The sequence below is a fragment of the Cervus canadensis genome, chromosome 22 (genome assembly GCF_019320065.1).
Source record: "Cervus canadensis isolate Bull #8, Minnesota chromosome 22, ASM1932006v1, whole genome shotgun sequence".
In the NCBI taxonomy this organism is placed as follows: Eukaryota; Metazoa; Chordata; class Mammalia; order Artiodactyla; family Cervidae; genus Cervus; species Cervus canadensis.
Window position 1 is genome coordinate 34,388,417 of NC_057407.1, and position 18,441 is coordinate 34,406,857.

The 18,441-nt window shown below is 36.0% G+C and overlaps 1 protein-coding gene across 1 annotated transcript in view; it reads left to right on the plus strand.

Annotated features, from left to right (window-relative positions):
* Positions 1-10,697: 10,697 nt before the first annotated feature.
* Positions 10,698-18,441, plus strand: part of LOC122424623 (contactin-6-like) — a 314,935-nt gene continuing 307,191 nt past the window's right edge. Inside the window, 1 exon segment of the mRNA XM_043442644.1 lies at positions 10,698-11,022. The gene's annotated coding sequence lies outside the window, so the exon portion shown is untranslated.

Here is an 18,441-nt window from a genome sequence, read left to right on the forward strand (position 1 = left end):
ACACAAGTTCTGGTACAATAAACCCATGAACTGAGTGGCCATGGCTTCATGGATGCAAATGCACATAAATTTTATAGCTTGTGCTTCTTCAGTGTATGGATGACTAGCTACTGCTGCTTGCCTAGTCTGCTGACAATGGAGTCCAGTCATGATTCCTCAATATGGCACCATTCCTCAGGAGTTCAGGCACCCACTTGATGGCAAGTTGATTATAATGGACATTATCAATCCTGAAAGAAACAGTGATTTATTCTTATCAGAATTGAAAGCTACCCAGGATATAGATTTTCCTTCCCTGTCCGCAATTCCTCTGCCAGCACTACCACCCGAGAACTTACAGAATGCCTCATCTGTCATTATGGTATCCTATATATCATGGCCGAAGCTCAAGGGGTCCACTTTATGTCAAAGTATGAGTGACAATGGGTAAACAATGGGATTTTCAACATCTGTACTTATGTGCCCTTCGTACTCAGAGACAGCCAGTCAAATATAATGATGGAATGAACTGTTCAACACTTTGTTAAGTTCACAGCTCCACGAGAACACCCCGCAGTGTTACAGCCCAGTCATCTGGAGTGTGAGATATACACTAAACCTGAATCTGATACGTGATGTCCGCAGTAAGTGGGATGTGTAGATCCATGAAATGAAGGGCAGTAGTACACTTAGTCTTTCTTACCATCATTCCCAGTTGCCCATTCTCAGAATCTGTGCTCCCATCCCTGCAGTTTCAGATTCCTCAGCTTAGAAGTCCTCAATCCTGAGGGAAGAAAACTTCTACTCAAGATAATAAATATTCTGTGACTTCTACCTGATCTCTTTAATTATCTTATTCTAGTAACCCATAGTAAAAGAAAGTAAATATATTGCTGGGGCTAGTTAACCCTTAATACTACTAAGAGCAACATTTTCCTCTACACATTGGGGTCTTGGAGGAGTGTATCTGGTTATGCTGACTATATACTGGAATACCTCAAGTTTTAGTCTAAAATAATAGTTGGGAAGTATGACAATGTCATCTCACTAGGGCAAGAGATCTACGGATACAGTCTTCCCAGGGAAGTAGGTCTGAGTGACCTAAACAGATAGTCCAGGACAGCCTAACTGCTAGCTGAGGGTACGGAAAACCTAGATTTAGAAGTAGAGACATGAGATGATAGGTATCAATTACTATCCCAATTCTAGTTTCAGTGAGGCTGTAGCTATTTTTCTCTAAGCCTCTTGTTTTTAAGCCATTGCAGAGAATTTGTCTGGCTCAATCCAGAAGTTGACTCTGTTACTGATTGGACTTAATGAAGATTTTGAATAGATCTGAGTACTGCAATGTGGGAACTAAATTCGGTGCCTTTTACCGCACAATTCCAAATCTTCTCAGCCTGACCAAATATTCAAGGCAGCGTTTCGTCTAACACAGATGTTACCTGACAAACTTTTATCTCTCACAACTCTTGTTTCCCATTCAGCAGTTTTTCTGATTTCGTGGTGTTGACTGCATACACAAACCTGAGTGGCACGCGTGTATTTTGTACCATGGATTTATAGAAGAGCTGAAGTCTCCCAGGCCCATCTTGGATAAATGTGTAGGGTGATGACATACCTTCAGTGTCTCCAGATAGATTTGAGTTATACCAGTTGCGCCAGCATTGTTATTAACACTTTCCCCTCTCACTGTTGCAATTGCCCTGTTTTACATAATGAAGTATGTGATTGCTTTACTACTGGGCATAGGAGCTGATAGATAAATGCTTCTCTCATGTTCAGTCTAGGTGGATGGCCCAGAGAGACAATAAATATGGAAAACTTCTTAGATGTCCCATATTATTGAATAAGCAATCATACTTAAACTCAGTGATACTTTCTGTATTGGCTTTTCTTGCTCCCTTTTTAACTCTCATTGTCCCATACTCCTTTGAGATAACATTTTCAAATAAATTTCAAACTCATATGTGATAAAAGATACAAAGTCCTTATCTCAGGTTCTGCTCCAAGGAGAATCTAGACTATGTTGACTTGGGTTCAACGAGTGATAATATCTCTGTTGGCCAATCATTGCTGCATGACAAATCACCCCAAAATTTAGTGGCTTAAAATAATAAAAATTGATTTTATTGCTCTTGTTTATAGCATAGCTGAGGTTCAGCTCCTCTGGGCTATACTTAGCCAGGCAGCTTGCTTGTTACCCAAGTCTGAGAATCAGCTAAAGCAGTTGTGCTCACAGAATCTTTCATATTCCTTGGACTACAGGCTAACCAAGGCATGGTTTTCTATGGCAGTACCAAAGGAACAAGAAGGTGGACAGAAACATATGGATTTATTTAAAACCTAGGCCTATAGCCAGCACACTGTGACTTATAATATATTCACATGCTATTGGTCAAAGCAAGGCACATGTCAAGTCCAAAATCAAGGGGCAGGGAAGTATACTCCACCTGCAATGAAGCAGTAGCAACTGTATATACACATGGAAGGGCAGAACAAAGGACTGAAGGTAATAAACCCATGCACCATATGATTATGAAAGAAGTACCAGTACATTGTCAGTGAAAGAAAAAACTGTGCAGTATTTCTGGTAATGATGACAGTTTTCCAATAAGTAAATTCTACTTGCTGGAAACTCTGGCGAAACTTGTATTTGCTCTATTTAATGTGGGGCTTCCCTGGTGGCTCAGAAGGTAAAGTAGCTTCCTACAATGCTGGAGGACCCAGGTTCCATCCCTGGGTCAGAAAGATTCCCTGGAGAAGGACATGGCAACCCAATCCAGTATTCTCTCCTGGGGAATTTCATGGACGGGGAGCCTGGTGGGCTACAGTCCCTGGGGTCGCAAAGAGTCAGACACGACTGAGTGACTAACACTTCCACTTTCAATCACCATTAAAACTCCATGTAATAGTTTGTACATTTCATAAATGAAGGACAATACTGGGGAAGCCAGAACAGTTGTTTAAGCAGCTAAACTCCAGATTTTAGAGTTTATGTGCTGTGACCTCTTCATTGTGTCTAGGAAATAGGATACTATCATAATTATTATGCATAGAAAATATCTCAGTCTTCAGGGTTAAAAAGATTAGAAGAGGAGCTGCATTAATGAAATACATTTATTTTCACTAGGGCCTAAGCAATTTACCCTATAATTTAGAGAGATCATAGTGGGCCTCATGGTAAATAATACTCCTAAAATAGTGAGCCTTGCAGAGCAATTGGTGTTCATTAAAATTCAGTGTTGGAAGCAGCAGGTGGCAGGCAGTTCCATGCAACAATTTCTCAGTGTCCTTCTATGCCTGAAGCAAAACAATTTATGTCACAAGATACTAGGTGCTACCTACTCCCTGTTGTAAGTTATCATTGTGTAAAACTTCTTCTATATTTATATGAATATATTCAAGAGTTTGAACTGAATTATTGGAATATAGTTCTGCTAAAATATACTGTTTCTTACTATGTTGTAGAAGGAAAATATATTCATTTCCCTATTTTCCTTATGAAAAGCAATACATTTGCAGGCAAAAGGGTATTCCTCCCTTTTTTCTTTCCAGAGGGAAGTGCATTTCTGAATACCTGGGAAATATACATATATAGTATAAAGTGAAAAAACAATTTTGTGTTGGAGTAAGAGACTAAGAAAACTGTTGTACTTCCTTCAATGTGCTTTTCCTGACAGAAAGTAAATGTGATATGTGTACTAAATTTCCCTTCATGGCATTTCAATTCCTACCTCTCCCTCACCAAAACGGAAAAGAAAAAAATACAGTCTACATTTTTGGAATGATTTAATACTTCTATCCTTTTCAAAGCACAATGAAGAGTTGAGCCAAATATTTAGATTCGTAGTGTCTTTATGAAAAATAAGCAGTTCTGTAAATAGTATAGGGCTTAACCATCTAGTTAATTGTCAAAGTGTGTGCAGTTACAGCTTAAACGATTGTGTTCACGAGAAACCTTTTATGTTTTAAGAGTGAAATACACATAAAATTATAGCAGATATTTTGTCTTTCATTAGATATACCATTGTGTACAGCAAAGAGCTTTTGGCAGAGAGGTTCAAAGACAGATGTTGAGGGTAACGGACCTGCGTTCAAATCCCTGTTTGACCTTTTACAGTCTGTATGATCTTGGCATGGTATTTAATCTTTCCAAATCTCAGGTGCCAGTAAAGCAAAGGTGATAATAACTACATCACAGGGTCATTGTAAGGGTTAAGCAAGACTTTAAAATCAGTGTCTGACCCAGAGGAAGCCCTTAGGAAGTTATACGAAAGTGTTTATATTTTGATAAAATTAGGAGAAATGTCTATCATGGGCAGGGGAAAATGTCTTATTAAATATATATATTTCTAAACAAAAGTTATTTAGAACAGTTGCACATGCCAAAGCATCTAAATAAAAAATAAAGGAAACAAGCAAAACAGTAATATCAAGACGACAACATCTCTATGTTTGTTTATCTTATATCTTTAAATAATTGCATTAGTTCAATAATCTTTCCTTTAGAGAAAGGAAATCTCTCCTTTAGAGAAAGAATGTCATTAGATGTTTTTTCATAATAAAGCAACTGTATATAAGTTAAGGGCTTCTCTGATGGTTCAGCAGATAAAGAATCTGCCTGCAATACAAGGGACACAAGAGAAGCAGCTTTGATCCCCGGGTTGGAAAGATCCTCTGTAGGAGGAAATGGCAAGCCACTCTAGTATGCTTGCCTAGAGGATCCCATGGACAGAGGAGCTTGGCGGGATAAAATTCAAAGGGTCACAAAAAATCGGACACAACTGAGCGACTGAGTAGATACACACACACACACACACACACAGGCACACACACACACATACATATGCACACACACACACACACGCACACACACATGCACATATACAAGTTACAGTTAGTAGGCATGCTTTTCCTGAAAAAGGAAGAAACAGATCAAAATTTGTGGTGCCTGAAGCATCCTAAAGGAGATCAGACCTGGGCGTTCATTGGAAGGACTGATGCTGAAGCTGAAACTCCAGTACTTTGACCACCTCATGCAAAGAGTTGACTCATTGGAAAAGACCCTGATGCTGGGAGGGATTGGGGGCAGGAGGATAAGGAGACGACAGAGGATGAGATGGCTGGATGGCATCACTGACTCGATGGGCATGAGTTTGAGTAAACTCTGGGAGTTGGTGATGGACAGGGAGGCCTGGCGTGCTATGATTCATGGGGTCACAAAGAGTTGGACACGACTGAGCAACTGAACTGAACTGAACTGAAGCTTATAAAATTTGGGGGACACACTTCAAGAGTTGGCAGTGAGGGGACCATATGTATTGCACTGGAAAACATTAGGAAGATGGACACTGTTTCTTTTTTTCCTTTGGTATCAAGAGAGCTGGAGACTTGGGTTGGATCCCTGGGTTGGGAAGATCCCCTGGAGAAGGGAATGGCAGCCCACTCCAGTACTGTTGCCTGGAGAATTCTGTGGACAGAAGAGCCTGGCGGGCTACAGTCCATGGGGTCGCACAGTCGGACATGACTGAGCAACTAACACTTTCATTTTCACTTTCAAAAAGAGAGCAGAGGAAATAGCAGTCATGAATGAGGAATTCTCCTTGAGGCTGTGAGGGGGAAATAAGCCATGCTCCACAGCTCCCTGAAGTTGATTTCACTGCTGAAGGAATTCTGTGGCAGACCTGAGAGAGGTCTTACACCTCAGCCTGTGCCTAATGGGGGTCCTGTTGAATGATACTGTCCCACTGCATTGGGTAGAACCTGAAATGTTGGTCTCAATGTCTCCCAGACCATGTGGGCATGTGGCAAATACCTGTGCACATAGAGACGCCCGTCCCCATGCCTCAGCAAAAATGAGAGAATAAAGAAAGAGATTCCAATAGGAATGCTAGATACCATGTTAAATGCAGTGTACTAGGCTACCCTATCAAAAAGCAGAGTCACACTGGATTAAAAAATCCAACTGCATGATGATTATGAGAAAGACAGTTCAAACAAAGTGGCAAAAAATTGTGTTAGTGTGAAATATATACAGGAAAATGCAAACTAGAAAATGGGGATGCCAATTCATGTGCAAGAGATGTAAACAATTTGAAAAGATTCCTAACGATGCTATATCATAAAGAGGCAATCATATACATATATATGTATATATTTATACACAAAGAGATGCAATTCACTGTGTAGGTAGGCAATAAGATAGATACTGTATATACTACATACTCACTGTAGTGAGATACTAATAATATATATGTATACACACACACACATATATATATATATTTATATAACATTTATCCGTTAAGCAATTCAGCAGCAGAATATGCAGTGCAAAATCTTCTTGAAAATAAGGATTATTTGATTTAAAAAATATTTGTGGGGAAAATTTAATATTCTTTTCACAGAATTTGACATGTCAAGTAGAGAAAATATAAAAAGGAGTATAAGATTCTGAATAACAAAATCAATGTTAATACTGAATTCCAATACCAGACTGCCTGGGTTTGATCCCCCCTTACCATCTCCTAACTGGATGCTTTAAGACAATTCAGTTTACCACTATGTGCTTCAATTTCCTTGTTTGTTACATGTGGAAAATGATAACACTAATCAGGTTACTGTGAAGATTAAATAAATAACTAATATAAAACATTTAAAATACTACCTGGCATATATTTTGGGCTATAAAATTCTCCCTCGATGTCACCATCATCACCATCATCACCATCGTCTTCTAAAAAATATAAACACATTAAATTGACACATATTGAAAAAGAATTGAAACGACTAACCATCATAAGAGAAATTGGAGAGGGCATTTTCATAGCCCACTAAAATCAATAATTATGGCAATAGTAAACATGATAATATTTGATCTGAATGATAGGCTTGTCAATATTTATTTTTTCAAAACTTTAAGAAAAGCTACTACCTAACATCATCATCATTTAATTTATTACATCTCAACTTTGTAAGATACTTTACATGAAATAAGACATACTCACTTGTAAAGTATGAAAGCATCTGTCAAATGTGCATATCTTTGTAACCTCAATCACAACCAAAACCAATATTTTCATCACTTGAAAAATTCCCTGATACCCAACTGCAATTAATCTCTCTCCACCTCAGCCTTAAGCAAGCATTCTTTGTTTTCTGTCATTATCAAATTGCTGTGGCTTTCCCTGAATATCTTTCTTAATAGCATACCATTTTCTAGATTAATCTAAGTAATAAGTATTAGCAAATTTTGTCTTTTTAGTGCTAACAAGTATTACATTTGTGAAAGTAGCACATTATCTAATCCATTAATCTTCTGATAAACATTTGTGTGGTTTCCAACTTTTGCCTATTAGAAATAATTGCTCTGAATCTTCACCGCACACCTTTGTGTGGACATACGCTTTTTTTTTTCTTTTGAGAAAATACACAGGAGTAGAGTTTCTTGGTAATAATATTTTAAGAAACTGCCAAATTGTTTTTCAAAGTAGTTTTAACACTTTAAACTCTTAGCAACCCAGGTGTAAGAATTTCAGTTGACTCACATCCTCAAAAACGCTTTGGTATTTTCATTGTTCTGCATTTTAGCCTTTCTAATCGGTGAAAAGTGAAAGTTGCTCAGTTGTGTCTGACTCTTTGTGACCCCATGTACTATACAGTCTGTGGAATTCTCTAGGCCAGAATACTGGAGTATTCTAGGGGATCTTCCCAACCCAGGAATCGAATTGGGGTCTCCTGCATTGCAGGCAGGTTCTTCACCAGCTGAGCTACCAGGGAAGCCCTGTGTAGTGGTATTTCACTGTCATTTTAATTTACATTTTCCTGATGAATAATGACGCTGAGCACCTTTTTTTTATGTGTTTAAAGGTTATTCACATATCTTTGGTGAAATGTCTGTTTATATATTTTTAAATTGTTTTAGTTGGTGTTCTTCTTGTTATTGAGTTCTTTAAATTAAAATTAAAATTCCTTAATGATATCTTTCAAAGATCATTTTCCATTTTGATGAAGGCCAATATTTTATCTTTCTCTACATTTTGTGTTATTGCATTTAAATGTGTACGTATGTGTGTCCTAAGAAATATTTTCCTACCCCAATAACTTGCATATTTTCTTCTAGAAGTTTCAAAGTTTTACTTTTAGGTTTGTGATCCATTTCAAATTTTATGTTTAGGTTTGTGATTCATTTTCCTGGTGTATGTTTAGTGAATTAAGATTAATTTATTCCAAATTCCAAACAAATATCCATTTGTTTAAACACTGTTTCTTAAATATGACATTTTAATCATAATTATCTTGGAAACTTTGTCTAAAATCAATTGATCATGTAAGTGTAGTTCTATTTTTAAATACTTTTTTATGTTCTATTGAAGTGTTCTGCCAAAACTACACTGCTGTGATCACTTTAGGAGAGTAGTAAGGGTTAAAATCAGAAAAAACAACTTCCATTTGCTCTTTATCTTTTTGATTTTCCTTTTAATAGCTATTTTCATTCTAGTAAATTTTATTGTCACGACAACTGCCACAAGAAAACTAGCTGAGATTTTGATTAGAATTATTTCAAATCTAAAGACCTATTTATAGATAATTGACTTGTTAAAAATATTAAATTTTCTCATCCATGAACATGGTATATATCTTTTTTTATTTAAGTCTTAGTTTATTTCTCTCTGTACTTCACTGTAGTTTTTAGTGTACAGACCTTAGTTTAAAGCTTTGATGCCCCAGTGACTAAAGAATAAGAATATGAGAAGTGAAGTGAAAGTTGCTCAGTCATGTCTGACTCTTCGTGACCGCATGAACTGTCCATGGATTTCTCCAGGCCAGAATACTGGAGTAGGTAGCCTTTCCTTTCTCCAGGGGATCTTTCCAACTCAGGGATCAAACCCAGTCTTTTGCATTGCAAGCAAATTCTTTACCAGCTGAGCCACAAGAATATGAGAAGATCCCAGCAAATGTTTCTAAGAAGGAAGAGCTAGTGAGATATGGAGCAGTAGGGAGAAAAAGCCAATTAAATTGGATTCAAGATAGAAAGTAAAAGGGTGACTTGAAGATCATGAGTATAGTCAATTCTTTCAAGGTACTTGACTGTAAGAAGAGGCAGGAAAATGACAGAGGTAGGTGGAAGACAATGTGACATCTGAAAGACTGTTGATCTTTTAATCTCCATGCTGTAATGACACAGAAGAGGGGGAGAACTGGTGATTCTGAAGAGGGGGACAGGTAGCTGGAAGAATGTCTTGAATACATAAGAGAGCACATTAACCAGAGCACAGTGGGGGACCTGGCTTGGGCAAGGAGCATGGCTCACTCAGGGACGCGGAAGTGAAGGCAGCGTCTGTGGACACAGGGGCAGATATGTGACTGGAAGCAGCAGGAGGAACTCCTAGAGCTGTCTTCTGATTGTTACTCCCTTCTCAGGGACATAGAAAGCAAAGCAATTAGCTATCTTTGAATATGGGGCAGAGGTATTAAAGATTTCAGTCAAGGGGCATCTTTTAAATTAAATGAATTCCTCTTCATGGAAAAACCCACTATATTATGACTATTTTTCTCATACATCCTGAGAAAAATTCAGCATATTGGCATTTTTGTAAGTAAATAATATGTTGATTTCAAAAGAGAGATGCCTCTAAATTAAAAAAAAAAAAACAATGTAGAGGTTCAGTTAAGGCAATTATCATCCCTAGTGTTATGAAGCATTAACTCCTCTCTTAAGCCTCCCAGGATGGTAATTAGACCCCATGTAGAAATGATGTACATGACTGACATTTTTTTACAGAAGAATGTGATCATAGAAATCCATAAGATGTAGTCATAACATGCAGTCACAGAAACCTTTTGGATTATCGGATAAAGACAAACTGAGTCTCAAAGACACCCATATTCGATTTGTGGATTTTGTTTTCCCAGAATCCATATACTTGAAGATATTAAAAGTGAATTTCTTTTTATTACAACATGAAAATAAATGCAAGCAATTTTTCTGCTCTCATGTTGAGCCATGTGTGTATGTGTTGGTATATCTGCATTCAGATGGTCTATTTCTTATTTTCATTCAACAAGCTGTTACTCCCTTCAAAACCAATGGCAAAACCCTAACATATTAAAAAGTTTCGCTGAGAAGTTGGTCACAAAACACAAATAATATTCTTTTCCTTACAGAGCTGTTTTGCAAACTCATACACAGTGGCTCTTGGACTCAAAGATTATATGTGTGTTACCTGGGAGAGCAGCTCTATGCTTTTGGATGTCACTTCATGTGCTTACCTATCTTTTAGAAGCCTCGTGCACCAATTTAAAAAAAAAGGGGGGTTTAGAAAGGTTTCAGTGACAGTGCATAAGATCCTTTGATTTTATTTCCCTTTTCTCTTCTCCCTAACTAGTGGCAGAAGTTATAGGCACACTTCAGAAAGCTTACGTTTGAATACAGTCTAAATCAGGGCAGACCCTTGACCGGCTTAATCTTCACTTGCAAATGACAATGCAGTGAAACCAGAGGAAGAAAAAAAAAAAAATTACTTCTTTTCCTGTTGGAAGCCTAATAAGTAGTTAGCCTGACCCAGTTTTCAATAAGAGATTTTCTGATGACCCAACAGGAGTGACTATCTCTAGTCAAAAAAAAAAGGGGAGGGTGAATTTAATCTTTCATGCCACTGGAATGGCAGCTGCTCTTAGTATTCTCTGATTCTGTGAGGGATGACAAAGATAGAGCTGGCTTTTCAATGTGGGGAGAATTTTCCTTTTGAATATTCCAAACGGGAGATTTGCACATGTGCCTCAAGAACTAATTGTCTAGGTTCCGTCAGGAATGCAGCAGTAGAGGAGCGTATTTTATGCTTAAGACCAGAGAGGAGCCACGCAGTATTCAGTGGATAAAAGGCTTGCGGTCCCAGCTGGGAAAAAGAGTCCCATTATCTCCCAGCTGCATAGACGTTCCATACGGCTTGGTTCTGCCTGGATGCACAGCATGCCTGGCTGAGAGCTTGAAACAGAGTTCTGCAGAAAAAACTGTAAAGATCCCGAGACGTTTCCCTGGTAAGATCTGTAAGTACAAAATTGTGCTGTCTGCTGCAATGAGAACATTGTTGGGCAAGCTGCAGCTTTTCTTCCTTTCAATGTCTTTGTATTAGCATAACAGGTAAAAGCTTGGGTTGGGGGAGAAGTCACTGCTTTATTTATGCTGTGTTTCCATGATGTTGATGCTTAAAATGCATTTATTCCTGTGAAAGAAAATGTATTGAATCTGTATTCGGAAGAGCTTAGGATCAAACCAGGGAAAGAGACTACAGGTATTATTTTCCAGTGTTGCACTAGTCTTTGCTGCAGTAAAACTAATGGGCAAGACGGGATGACAGTGCTAATTCTAGTACTTTCAGATGGCTTTACGCCCTTTCTGTACCGGCAAATGGAAGATGTGATTGCTAAATTTTTTCATCAAAGGGTAAAGGGGTGGGGTTTACAGTGTCCAACGGATGATTTAAAGGAATGTTTAGGAAAAGTTTCCTTGGGGAGGGTTTCAGTTAGGGAAGCAAAGTAAGACTGGAGGTCACATGAGCTTGCAAAATTCATCTGGTATTTTGCCACTTATGTAGCTTCTAGATAATAGTTTCTGGAGTTGCCATTTATTACAGTTAAGCTTGTCAGTATTAAGGTATGTATAATACTTTATGGAAAGTTTCAAAAGTTGATGACTTGGGAACAAAACTTTTAAGAGCTCTGAGATTAGCCACATATAACCCGTTATGTTAATGGAATACTGCCAACATTGGGAGTTTGGGGGAAAATTGAAATTCATAGTTTTGCTTCTCCAATTGTAAACTACTTATGTTTAAATAATCAGCATCCTGACTATGTCCTCTGAGAAACATTCACAGAATGACTAAATAGAAGTTATATCAAGAGGAAAAATAGGGAGAACAGTAGAATTACACAGAATCAATTTGCAAAATGAGGTATTCATAATCTTATCTACAGTGGCAATGTTTTCCAGAGATCTTTGTAAAAAAAGAAGCCATATGTTGATACTGAATTGCTTGTTTTGAACAATTTTCATTTGCCTGATGGGTTTGTTTATCATCTTTTTTATTCTTGTTTTTAAAGGCTTTACTGATTTATGTGTATTGTATTTTATAAGAAAAAAAGATATTTAAGCACACTCTCCCTTTCCTCTCCCTTCTCTCATACATGTAAACCTACACAAATTCACAAAACAAACAGACACATACAAAAATACTGACATGATTTGTATAACAAACAGAAATACAGAGCTATTTCATCTTTGATGCTTCAGTGATTTTTTAAAAGCAACATCATGGCTATGCAGTCCAAAGACTATAAAAATATAAATCTGCAAACTTTTATATAAGGCCTTATATGAGGTTATATAAATGCATAACTTATCACATCTTATCAAAAAAAATCCCATCAACTACAGTGCATGACTTCCTTTGAGCATTTCTAGTGAAGTTCCAGAATACTTTTTTTTTTAATTCTCCATGTAACTTTTCTTAATGAAAACAAATTTAAATTATCATTTAGCAGATTGTTACACATTTGGTCCAAACTTAGTGAAGGAGGAAGGTTATGACTTTTAAGCAAATAATATTTGCTTATTATTCACTTATGTATTTCTTTTAACATATTAGAATACAGTAGCATACAGTATATTCATTAAAAATAACTCAAGCGAAAGTTTGAAAAAGAACTCTCAACACCCATAATAACAATTATAAATTTAAAGACTATCATTGGAGATACCCAATGCTGATTCATTGAGTAAGAAAGACTTTAGTAAGAATGACTTCTTATCATATATTTATTTTTTATATTTTTACAAATAAGTATTTACATAATATCATCAATGATGATGATGATAGATATACAGATAGATATTTGACAGATCCATAGACAGACATTCTTTTAAAAAGACATGATCTTACCCTACTCTGACAAAGGTATTGAATTTAATTTTAGATTTGGACGAAGCAGGGAGAAAAAGAAAGCTGATCTAAAACTAAAAAAAATGACAAAATTACAGGTATTCATTTCTTTCCAAGAGAAAGATTAGTTCCAGAAAAAATCACCTTACAGTTAAGAACAACAATTATAAAATTATTAATAGTTTGAAGTCATTTTTAGAATGAAGGTTTAAATATTAAACTATCTCTTATAAGTCCCTGTTGTGATAAAGAAATTATCACATGGACTTTATCTCTCTTACACATATCACCCGAATTTTAATTATAGTATCAGTTTTATTTTACTGAGATTTACAGTATTTATATCCTGGCTTAATTCCTACAGTCTTCATTTGGACTTATTTCAAGTTTGAAAAGATTTAGTCCTTACCAATTGCTCAATTTACCATTCCTATATTCTTTACTTTGAGTCATTTCTTGGGTTGCTAGAGTTCATTTTTAGCCCTCCATCAAAGAAACTGTCATAAATGCTGTATTTTCTGTGTGCTTAGGTAGAATGTTTCTTCCATTTGCTTTAAACATGGAAGACAAATTATCTTTCTTGAATCAGATTTATTTTTTTCCTTCAGAGGTTTGTAAATATTTATAAACAATGCTGAGGACACTTTCCGTATTGAATGTTGCTGTCCAATAGTTTTTAGATATATTTGAAGTTTTCATCCTTGTATATAACTTTCTTTTATTGTGATGGATGGCCACATGATTCTTGTTTTTGGTTGGTTGTTTTTGCCAAAATATGTTCTGAAGTTGGTCAGTCTTCTTCACCTGGCTTGAGGATGGTGTACCCCACTGATTTGAGATTATTTTATTAACTGAAATAAAATAATCGTCACACTATGTATTTGATGTTTTTTCCCCAGAGAATGTGGAGATTGTTTTTACGTTACTTCTTTTTCTTCAGGAACACCAGTTATGGGCATGTTGGGTCTCATGTGTCTGTCTTCAACATCTATTATCTTATCCAAATTATTTTTAATTTTATACATTTTCAGTTCACTTTGATTTTCTTTTAAAAAATATATGCAAAAGATACTAACTCTATGTAAGAGTAACTGTCTAAGCACGTCCTCCAAACTGGGGCTGATTCTTCTTGAGATTGACATTTTTTATCTGCACTTCCCCTTTCTTCACCCCTTTGATCTTTTTCTTTTAAAATAGGCAGAGATGTAGGCATAGGCAGAGTAGAGATGATAATCAAGGCACTGAGACAATTTTGTATGATACTATAGTGGCAGAATCATGTCATTATATATTTGTCATAATCCTAAGGATGTACAACAACAAGAATCAACCCTAGTATGAACTATGAATTTTGAATGATAGTAATGTAACAGTGTAAGTTAAACAATTGCAACAAATTATAGAACCATGTATCACTATGGTAGCATACTTTGCTTCTAGGGGAGGCTGTTCAAGTGTGTGGGGGTAGGAAATAGGAGGCATCAGGTTTAGAGGCAAACTGCATCCTCCTAAAAGTAAGAGAAGGAGAAAGTAATTATCACTTTATCCTGATACACCTTCCCTTAAGTCTATTTATTTATTTATTTATTTTTTTAGCAGTGATGAAAATGTGCTTCAGAGTCTGTTTTGGGATACTGTCTATTCACATTTTTCATTGAAGACAGGGGTTTTTTTGCTTTGTTTTTTATCCTACCATCACCACTATATTTTTCTTTCTTTTTTGTTGTTTTTGTTAAATAAGAGAAGAATAGAAATCTCTTTGATAAGCTTTGAAAAAAATCTTTCAGTTTGGAAAAATTCTTTTAAATGGAAATTTCATTAGAAAATTAAATTATTCTCATTATTCATATTGACAAGAGCTGTTTTAGTTAAAATTGAGTTTGTGTGCACTGTGTATTCTAGTATTGAATATACAGTCAAGGCCTAACACAGGACAAATAGAGGGAGAAAAAAATAAAACCACAGAGTCAAGGCCATTCTTTTGATCTTCTATTAGTCTTTCATGAGGGAGTCAATGGCCTACTTACCTATCTTGTAATGAATCCTAAGATAATTTACAGTGAATTTGGGTCCTAGTAACATGAATCAAAATTAGCTCTCTCAAATATTTAATGGCAGTAGAGTGGGTATAAAACTGAAGCATAATCAGTTTCCAATTAAATGAATAAATGAATGAAATTACTTAGATATTGATATTTTTAAAGAGGCAATAAAAGGATCATGTATTCTATGAAGTAACAAAATGGATGTTCTTACTGGTAAAACATGTTCCAATTAAGTCACATTCTCTGCATGGGTCTAAAGTGATAAGCAGGATCCTGATGGCAGGCCACTCGAGCTGAAGTGCCATCCATCACCTATATACCTGCTCTTCTCTACATCCAGCACAGAGTAGCCTTGTGGTCTTAGGTGAGTTACTTAGTCTCTCTATACCTTGGTTTCCCCATCACTAACGGAAAGAAAAATACTTCGTAGTATTAGCAAGAGGATTAAATGGGTTAATATGTGAAAACATCTTGGAAGAAAGCCTTGAAATTAATTGGCACTCCTTATAGTAGTTTTTTAATCATTTTTATCTTAGTATCACTACTATAACATTTGTCTAAAAAGCTTCAGGATTAATTGAGAAGCAATAATATAAAACAATGAAAATAACGAAATTACAATTATCATCTAATCAATTATATTGGTTATTTAGTAGAAAGGTAAATTTGGAGGTATAAATCACAGTTAGATACAAAAATGGAGCTTAAGGAACACTGAGAGAAGCTTTAGAGATGCTGGCCCTCAGATCCATATAGCTTAAAAACACAAGTGATATTTATGCATACACCAATCAGATCTGATCTAGAGTAAGAATTTATTTAATTTTCTGATTATAAATGCAATACACTTTTTAAAAAAGCACTTAAAGCAACACACACACACACACACACACACACACACACACACACACACACAAAGTCATAATTCCTTTCACCAAAGAAAGCCATGGCAAGATGCTTATGCATTTCTTTCCTGTTGTTACTAAGAATTTTCTTCTATATTGAAAAAAAAATTAAAATTTTAATGTTTTAAAAAAGTTACACATACACCTGGAAGCAACAGTAATGAAATTTGAAACCACAGGAAACATTCTAGACTAAAAAATACCTCCCTGCACCCTTCCAGTCCCACTTTCCAGAGGTGATTTCAGCAGTTTATTACATTTATTGTTTACTGCCTTTTATTGATCAATTATTCTTTATACATCTTTACTATCTTAAAAATTGGATACTCTCTTTATTGCATTTCAGTTAAAAATTAATGCCCTAACATAATAACTTTATATTTTCTAAAATAACTGAAGATAATATATCTGTCCTTTCACCAACAGGATAATGACTTATTTAAATTTTCCCCAAGATATTTTACCTATCCTAGTACCTTACCTATTTTCAGTTTATTTTTAAACTGTTTCCAATATTTTTGTCAGTGTTTACTGAGATATATGACATGTTTTTCTGACATTTATTTACTACATCTTCTAGCTACATACATGCATTTCGTGGATTCATTCCCTGTATACTAAAGATCATTTGCAGCTGACTCTAGAAACAGTACTAAACTCTCTTAAAATTTATGTCTGAGAAAATTACTTATTTTTCTTATATCTACAATAATTGTACCGCTGGTTACTGTACTTGATATTGATCGATATCTGATATTTTTCTCTCAACCATTTTTGCATACTCTGTCTGATGACTTTCTGGAATATAATTTTTTGCTCATGAAAAGACTGCTTCTAGTCTAACTATGACTCTGAAGATATGTGTCCTTAACTCTTGTAGATTTTAGGAAATTTTCCTTGCATCGATGTCTTTGAGTTTACCACAGTAGTGTACGTACGTAGGTGTGAACTTTTTAAAAATATATTTCACTTAGGACTCCACCAGCTCTTAAATCTGTTTTTTCTCAGTTCTGAAAAATCCTCAGCTACTCTATATTTAATATTTCTTCCCCTCCATCTCTTTATTTTTTCCTTCAGGATACTCACTAATTATTTGATTCTTCTATTCTTCTGTGTCTTATTTTATATGTTTTTATATTTTCCATTTTTGTGTTGTATTCTTTGTGATTTCCTCAGATCTATACTTCACATATTTATTTTCTTTTCAGCAAAAGAAATTTTAATTAATTAACTTATTTTTGGCTGTGCTGGGTCTTCATTGCTGTGTGGGCTGCTTCTTTAGTTGTGGTGAGTAAAGGATACTCTCTAGTTACGGTGTGTGGGCTTCCCATTGCAGTGGCTTCTCTTATTGCAGAGCATAGACTCCAGGCACGTGGGCCTCAGTAGATGCCCACATGGACTGAGTAGGGATGTAAAACACACAGGCTGAGTAGTTGTGGTACGCAGGCTTAGTTGCTCAGTGACATGTGAGATCTTCCCAACTTAGGGGCTGAACCCATGTCTCCTGCATTGGCAGGAAGATTCTTTATCACTGAACCAGCTGGGAAACTCTCAGAAAATATTTTTAGATTTCTATTATTTCTATTGTTTTTTTTTTTTTTTTTAATTCTCTTACTATTCTGTTTGTGACCAACAGTTTCTCTTCCATTCTTTAGCTTAACTAAGCTTACTTCAAAATTTAATTTTGTTTGTTTGACTAGTTTTAATTTTTAGAGGCAAATTATTCCATTACTGGTGTCTGCTGGACCTCCCTCATGGTGGCTCATTCGTTATCTGTTTACGATTTCCTTTTAGGACAAATTCACCTTCAGCAGATGTTGCTTTGCATCTACGGGGCCAGCATTATGTAAGTTGAAGACCTTTCTCTGTAACACTGCTTCACTTTTGCCTCTAGAGTGGCTCTATAATTTCTTCCTGTTTTAGACGACTTTCTGTGTTAACTTTTTAGCCTAAAATTACCTCATCATGCAGATGGGATAAATTTGAGCCCTACCACCAAGTGTGTCATAAACTTGGTGTTCTGGTTATTTGTGAGAGAATCTTTTTCTACCAGATAAGCACAAGCTTTCAAGATTCCATATTTCATGCAGGATCCATTTTACCTTGGGTTATTTTGGCTTTACCACTTCCTCACCAGTCTACATTTGCGTTTTCTCTTCATTTTTGGTCTCCTGAGCATTTTTTATTGACAACTTTAGTTTTATATATATGTGTGCATATATATCGGAGAAGGCAATGGCACCCCACTCCAGTACTCTTGCCTGGAGAATCCCATGGACGGAGGAGTCTGGTAGGCTGCAGACCATGGGGTCGGTAAGAGTTGAACATGACTGGGTGACTTCCCTTTCACTTTTCACTTTCATGCATTGGAGAAAGAAATGGCAACCCACTCCAGTGTTCTTGCCTGGAGGATCCCAGGGACGGGGGAGGCTGGTGGGCTGCCGTCTATGGGGTCGCACAGAGTTGGCCATGATTGCAGTGACTTAGCAGCAGCATGTATATATATATACATAATATAATATGTATTATGTATATGTATAATATGTATATAATATGTATATATAT